This window comes from Vombatus ursinus, unplaced genomic scaffold, assembly GCF_900497805.2.
Source record: "Vombatus ursinus unplaced genomic scaffold, bare-nosed wombat genome assembly UNPS02015066.1, whole genome shotgun sequence".
Taxonomy (NCBI): Eukaryota; Metazoa; Chordata; class Mammalia; order Diprotodontia; family Vombatidae; genus Vombatus; species Vombatus ursinus.
In genome coordinates this window covers 1,120,591-1,127,511 of record NW_020954844.1, presented here as the reverse complement: position 1 = coordinate 1,127,511, position 6,921 = coordinate 1,120,591, and the positions used below count along the sequence as shown (strand labels likewise).

General features: G+C 43.1%; 1 pseudogene; it reads right to left on the bottom strand.

The window, feature by feature from the left end:
- Positions 1 to 496: 496 nt before the first annotated feature.
- The window catches only part of LOC114031109, a 72,532-nt pseudogene continuing 66,107 nt past the window's right edge, over positions 497 to 6,921 (bottom strand).

The window sequence follows — 6,921 nt, the reverse complement described above, 5'->3', positions numbered from 1 at the left end:
AAAGGACCTTATTCACCATGGAGTCCAACCCACTCATTTTACACATAAAATAACTGAAGCACAAAGTGATTAAATTGTTTGCCTCAAGGTCATATAGTTAGTAAATATCTGAGGAGAGGTTTGAACCAGTTCTTACTGACTCCAAGTCCAGCACTCCATCTACTACACCAAGACAGGCCAGTTGTATGTCAAAAACTAAGGATAACTTGTAGACAGCCCAAGTGTTCCACTGGTTTCTTCCTGATGTCAGGAAAGATAAAGGAAGGCCCCCTGCCACATTGGGTGGACCTCCATTACAGAAAGGCATGGACATAAGGTTGCATAAGGTAGACAGATAGGCATGTGTTGTGTGTGACCTGCATCTTTGGAGGGAATAATCAGGTCCATGAAAAGAAAGATCCTTAGGAAAATTGGAGGATAACTCCCCACCAGTGCTGAATGTTGTGGGCACACAGAAAGCCCTTAAGGAAAGTTCCATAACTGACAGGCATGCCCCCTACAATAAGGCAAACTTTCCAACAGTATCAGAAGGGTTGTAGAGCGAGACCTTTTGGCCCCTGAACAAAAGGCAAAGCTTCCTTCCTACCACCTCATTGGTCCTGGTTTGCAGCCTGAAGTAGCCTGCCTTTATCTGTGTCAGCCTGGCTGCAGACACTGCTGGATCCTGCACAATCCAGCCTGTGCAAGTCCCCACCTGAGGCAAGCTTCTGTTGCTGCTGTCAGAAGGAGCACAGCAAGGGCCAGGACGTTTGAACTCTGCAGACGGCCTCAGTCAAAGACAAGGATATTAGCATGCAAAACTCCTTCCAGTTGGTGCAAAGGCGGGGGAAGGCTGAGCCTACGCTCTGCTGCTCCAGCAAACAACTCTGGGATGGAATGGACCTTCCCAGTCACATAAGGGAGCACAGACCGGCCAACTCTCTTGATGGGAGGATACAGTACAACACAAGAGAATTAGTACTGGCTTCGCAGTCTGAAGCCCCTGGTCCAAGGGCTGGCTCTGGCCCTTTGAATGAATCCAAACTTCACGGAACAAATCCCCTTAATAAAAGGATTTGTTCTGTAAAACTTGGACTCCCACAAAAGGCCACACCCAAGGACCTAGAAGGCCATATGTGGCCTGGAGGCCACAGGTCCCCCTCCCCTGTAATAGATGATATGGTCCTTTCTGCCAGAAAGATCTTATGCTCCTATAATGGATCAGCAGAAGCTGGAGATGAGTGGCCACTTTGTGTTACCGGTCTTTATTCTGAATAGGCAGCAAACATATTCTGAACTCTGGCATTGTGCAGAACACAATGATGAGGAAGAAAAGGCTTTGTGAGCTCAGGTATCCAAGTAACTGCAATAATAACCAGGATGAGCATTAGCAGAGTCCCGGGAGTGTTCAGTGCAGAGGGACTGAATGAAATGTTTGCTGATGAATAGACAAATAAAAGCAGCCCCAAATTTCTACCAGAATTCCAAGATGGGAGAGAGTACATCCATTGGGGAGGCTCTGGGAAACCTTCATGAGAAAACTACAGGACCTAAGCTAGGCCTTAAAAGTTGGGAAAGATTTCCACGTGTCAAAAAGTAATGAGGGGTTGGGGAAGAGAGATAATCCAAGCAGCAAGAGAGGTAGTATGGTTTGGTGGAAAGAGCTGTGATCCTGGAGGCAAAGGGCTTGTCCTGCCTCTGGTGCTTATTGGCGGGGGGGGGGGGGGGGGGGGGGGGGCGGGGGACGGTGAATTTGGTCAAGTCATCCATTAAGGAGGCTCTGGGAATCTCCCTGGACTCTAGTTTCCTTTTCTGTAAAATAAGGTGGGATGATGTTGATTAAATATCTCTGAGGTCCCTTACAACTCTAAGTCTCTGTATCCTATGAAATTGTTTCATCTCCTTGGGCCTGTTTCCTCATCTATAAAATAAAGGGGGAGAGGTTGATCACAGAAGATAGCTCAAATATAGGCATGGGGGAATAAAAGGGCAAGAATGAGTTTGGGTAATTGTAGAGTCAAGATTTGGCTAGAGTGTCAATTGTATGAAAGAATGGTTGAAATAAAGAGATAAAGGTAAGCTGGTGCCAGACACAGTGAATCCATCAATGAACCTTTATTAAGCAACCACTGAGTATAGGGAAGTGTACTAGGCCTGAGTAAGATATGAATAATGAAAACACACACACACACACACACACACGCATTCATGCACATATGCACATGCACGCACATACACACACATGCACACACACTGAAGTCAGAAGCAGAAATTGGTATAAGGGTAAAGAAAATGAACAGGGTTCTGTACACAGGGTCATGAATTAAGAGCTGAAAAGGGACCTTAGAAGCCACTGGTCCAATCCCTTTGTTTTAACAATGAGGATAATTAGGCCCAGAGAGGTTAAATATTTTGCCCAAAGTCACATTGGTATTAAGAAACATAGTCAAATTGAAATTGGATCATGTGACTCCAAATTAATTGTTTTTTCCACTGCAACAAGGCCCGGTGGAAATCCACATGAGAATGTCCTGAAAGCAGCCAACAATGTGATTGAGGAGCACAAAAGAGACATGAGGCTTAGAGATTTACATTTGTGACATCAGCTGAAGCCATAGGTATGAAGGAGATTGCCAAGGGAAAGAGCATAGAGGAAGAAGGGAAGAGGCCCAAGGTTAGGAAACACCCACATTAAGAGATCAGGAAGACAAAGAGGAAGCCTCAGCAGAGACAGAAAAGAAGTGATTCATGAGATATGAGGAAAACCAAAGAGTGAAAAGTATCTGACAGGAAGGGGTGATCAGCAGTGTCAGTGATGGGGTATGGAATCTGAACCTCCTGTCCTTGGACTTTCCCATGAATTTCAGGAACCCAGAGCCCTGGCATTTGCCTGAGACATCTGGCTCATCCCAGTATAATCCTTTCAACTGTCCTTTCATTGTGGCCCCCACCCAGCCCAACCTTTCATTCTCTGTTACCTCCAAACCAGCCCCTGAATTTTCCCATACATTTCAGTCACCTGTGCCTCCACCAAGGCATCTGGTCCACCCTAGCCCAACTTGATTACTTAATTAGCCTACTTGACACTCTTTAATCCCATCCAAATCTTCCCACAATCTTTTTCACTATAAAAACACCAGTCTTGAACCTATCAAATGTGCCACTCATAGGAATCTCACCCAGCCCAACCAGTGTTTTAATAAGCTCACTAGGACTGAAAGAAGGCTTGAGAGGTCAAGTTCTTTCAAGGCAGACCAGTGCCCTTACCCTTGCATTTTGGGGTGCCCAGCACCCCTACACCATAATATCAGGAACTGCAAAGGTTGAGGTGGGTGAGGACTGAGAAAAGAAATTGGAATTTGGTCATTAGGAAGATGTTGGTTAACTGAGAGAGATTTCAGGAGAGCAATGAGGACAGAAGCCTGATTGTGAAGGGTTTGAGAAGAGAGTAGGAAATGAAGAAGGGAAAGATTAGGATGGAAACACCTTTAATTAAAAAGGGAAAGAGAGGGGCAGTTAGGTGGCACAGTGAATAGAGTTCTGGCCTTGGAGTCAACAGGACCTGAGTTCAAATCCAGCCTCAGACACTTAACACTTACTAGCTGTGTGACCCTGATCAAGTCACTTAACTCTGATTGCCTCACCAAAAAAGAAACAGAGAAAGAGAGTGGAAGGACGGTAACTGGATGAACTGCAGGGATGAAAGGACAGGGGTCAAGGAGAGACAAAGGGAAGCTAGGTGGCTCAGTGGATAGAGCACCAGGAACACAAGTTCAAATTCAGCCTCAGACACTTATAAGCTGTGTGACCCTGGGCAAGTTACTGACCCCATTTGCCTCAGTTTCCTCATCTGTAAGATGAGCTGGAGAAGGAAATGGTAAACCACTCCAGGATCTTTGCCAAGAAAACCCCAAATGGGGTAACAGAGTCAGACACAACTGAGCAACAACAAAGAGAGACACAATTAGCAGTTTTGCACCTGGGCTATTACAAACTATACTCAGGGTAGGTAGCAGGAAACTTGCCCTAAAATCAGCTGGTTAAGTTGAGACACTAAACCCTATGGGGAGAGACCCAGGAATAGCACTTCTGGGGAAGTGACTGTGGGTCAGGGAGTAGGGAGAACAAAATAGGGTCAGGCTGTGTACTACACCCTGGCTTGGCTTGTGGCTGGCTGCTGTGGGAGAGCAAGTGGGCCCCAGCTGGTAGCTCCCTATTTTAACCAGTTCTTCTTGCTCATTGGACCTAGACCTAGACACTGGACCTAGACCTGTTGTTTCTACTGAAGGACTAGAAGTGGTTTTTGTTGTTGTTATTGTTGTTGTTATCTATAAATTCCATGGCCTGTGGCAAAAAGTCATCCCTCTCCTAGAGACTTTTGAATGAGAGGCAAAATTAAAAGTCATCCCACTCCTAGAGACTTTTGAATGAGAGGCAAAATTATTATAACTTTCTTCTACAGTCAATGGGGAGTTGGCAGATTGCTTTGACCAAGTCATTCTCCGGCTCAAGAAGCATCAGTGGCTCTCCATTCTCTCTAGGACAAAATTAAAAGTCCTCCATTTACCATTTAAAGCCCTTAATAATCTGGTTCCGGCCTATTTTTTCCAGACTGATTACACAGTCATGAAAGCTGCACTCTAGCCAAACTGGCCTGCTAGTCATTTTCCAAACACAATGCTCTGTCTCCTAATTCTGTGACTTTGGAAAGACTGTCCCCCTAACCTAGAACACGCTCCCTCCTCACCTATGTTTCTTGGAACCTTTAGCTCCCTTCAATGAGAGGCAGTTAGGTAGCTAACTGTGGATAGGGAGCTGGGCCTGGAGTTAGGAAGACAGCACTTAGCATAGTGCCAGGCACATAGTAGATACAATAAAAATGCTAGCTATTGTTATTATTATCATTTTATGTATTATTTTATCATGTTACATGGTACCTAGGACATAGCACTATATAAATGCTAGTAATTATTTTTATTAAATTATTTAATAATTATTAAAATATATTATTTAATTATTTTATAGTATTAAATAGTACTACTAAATGCTCAGCTAAGTACCACTTTCTTTGAGAGAGAAGCCACTATGGTAGAGTAGAAAGAACAATTTACTCAGCATATTTCTTGATTTCACAGTGTTTCCCTCATTAGACTGTGAGTTCCTTGGGGGCAGGGTCTATTTAGCCTTTCTTTGTATCCCTGGTGCTTAGTAGAATACCTGGTATGTGGTAGGTGCATAATAAATGCTTGTTAATGTGCTTTGACTTGGAGTAAGAGGATCTGGATTCAAATCTCACCTGTGATGCTTACTTCCTATGTGACCTTGGGCAAATAATTTACCCTCTCTGGGCCTCAATTTCTTCATATGTAAAATGAGGATTTGGACTAGATGTCCCTTTCAGTTTGAAATCTATGATCTCTTGACAAGATGGCCCCTTCTAGATGGAGCTCTATTATCCTAATTCCCCCATTTGTTAGTGCCCTCCCCAAAGAAACTGGATTTATTCATCTATAATCTCCCTATTAGAATAAAAGCTTTTTGAAGACAGGTACTGTTTCACTTTTGTAGTTGTGTCCCCAGTGCTTAGCACAATGCTTGGTATATAACAGGTGCTTAATAAATGCTTTTTGAGTGATTGTTTATTGAAAGGCAGCAAAAATTTTCCTTGCGTGTATGTTCTACCTGCCCTATTAAATTGTTTACAAACTAACAGCTACAGCCTACATTTTTCAAAAGAGGAAATGCAAGCTATGGACAGCAGCAAGGGAATGCAGTGGATGTCACAAGATGGTGAAAATTCTGCTTCAGACCTTTACTGACTATGTGACCTGAGGTAAATCATTTAACCTCGCTCAGTCTATTTCTCCATCTATAAAATGAGAAGGGTGGAGTTACTGGCCTCAAAGGGTCCATCCAGTTCTAAATCCGTGATCCTATAAGCCGTTTGAAAAATGTTCCAAATAATAAGAGAAACAAATTAAAACAATTCTTAAGTTCCATTGCATACCCATCAGATTGGAAAAGTTGGCAACAGAGGAAAATAACAGTTGTTGGAAGGGCTGTGAGAAGATAGGTATATGCACTGTGGTGGCTATGAGTTGGTCTAACCATGCTAGAAAGTAATTGGACCTATACATTTCCCCACTTAAAGTCACAAGACTGTGGATACCCTTTGACCCAGAAATGCAACAAAGAAGCATATTCCCTTAAAAAGTCAAAGACAGATTGGAAAGAAATACCTTTTATGCCTATATGTACCCCAAAAAAACTGTTACAGCAGCATTTTTTGTTGAAGCAAAGTGCTGTTAAATAAGGTGCGTATCCATCAATTGAGAATGGCTGAACAAATGATGGTATGTGAATGGAATGCAAGAGTTTTATGTTGTAGGATATAATGAACTTGACATTCAGAAAAACCTAGCAAGACTTTCATGACCTCTTAGAGTGATATGAGCAGAACCAAAACACTTTAGATAATGACCACAATAATGGTAAATGAAAACAACTTTGAAAGCCTTCAAAGCTCTGATCAGTCCAATAACCAATTAGAACATGTATCAGAAGACTGGTGAGGGAACACACCTCTTACCTCTTGGCAAGAGAGATGTTGGACTAGAGTGGGGGTTCTTAACCTTTTGGGTCATGGACCCCTTTGGCAATCAGTCTTGTGGGGACTCTGGACCCCTTCAGAGGCACTTAGGTAGTGCAGTACATAAAAGTACTGGGCTTGGAGTCAGGAAGACCTGAATTAAACTCTAGCCTCAGATGCTAGCCAGCTTTGTGATCCTGGGCAAATCACTTAACCTTTATTTACCTCAGTTTTCTCTACTGTAAGATGAGAATAGTAATACATGCATTGCAGGGCTGTGGTGAAAATCAAAAGAGTTAATATTTGTAAAGCATTTAGCATAATGCCCAGCACATAGCAGGTGCTATATAAAT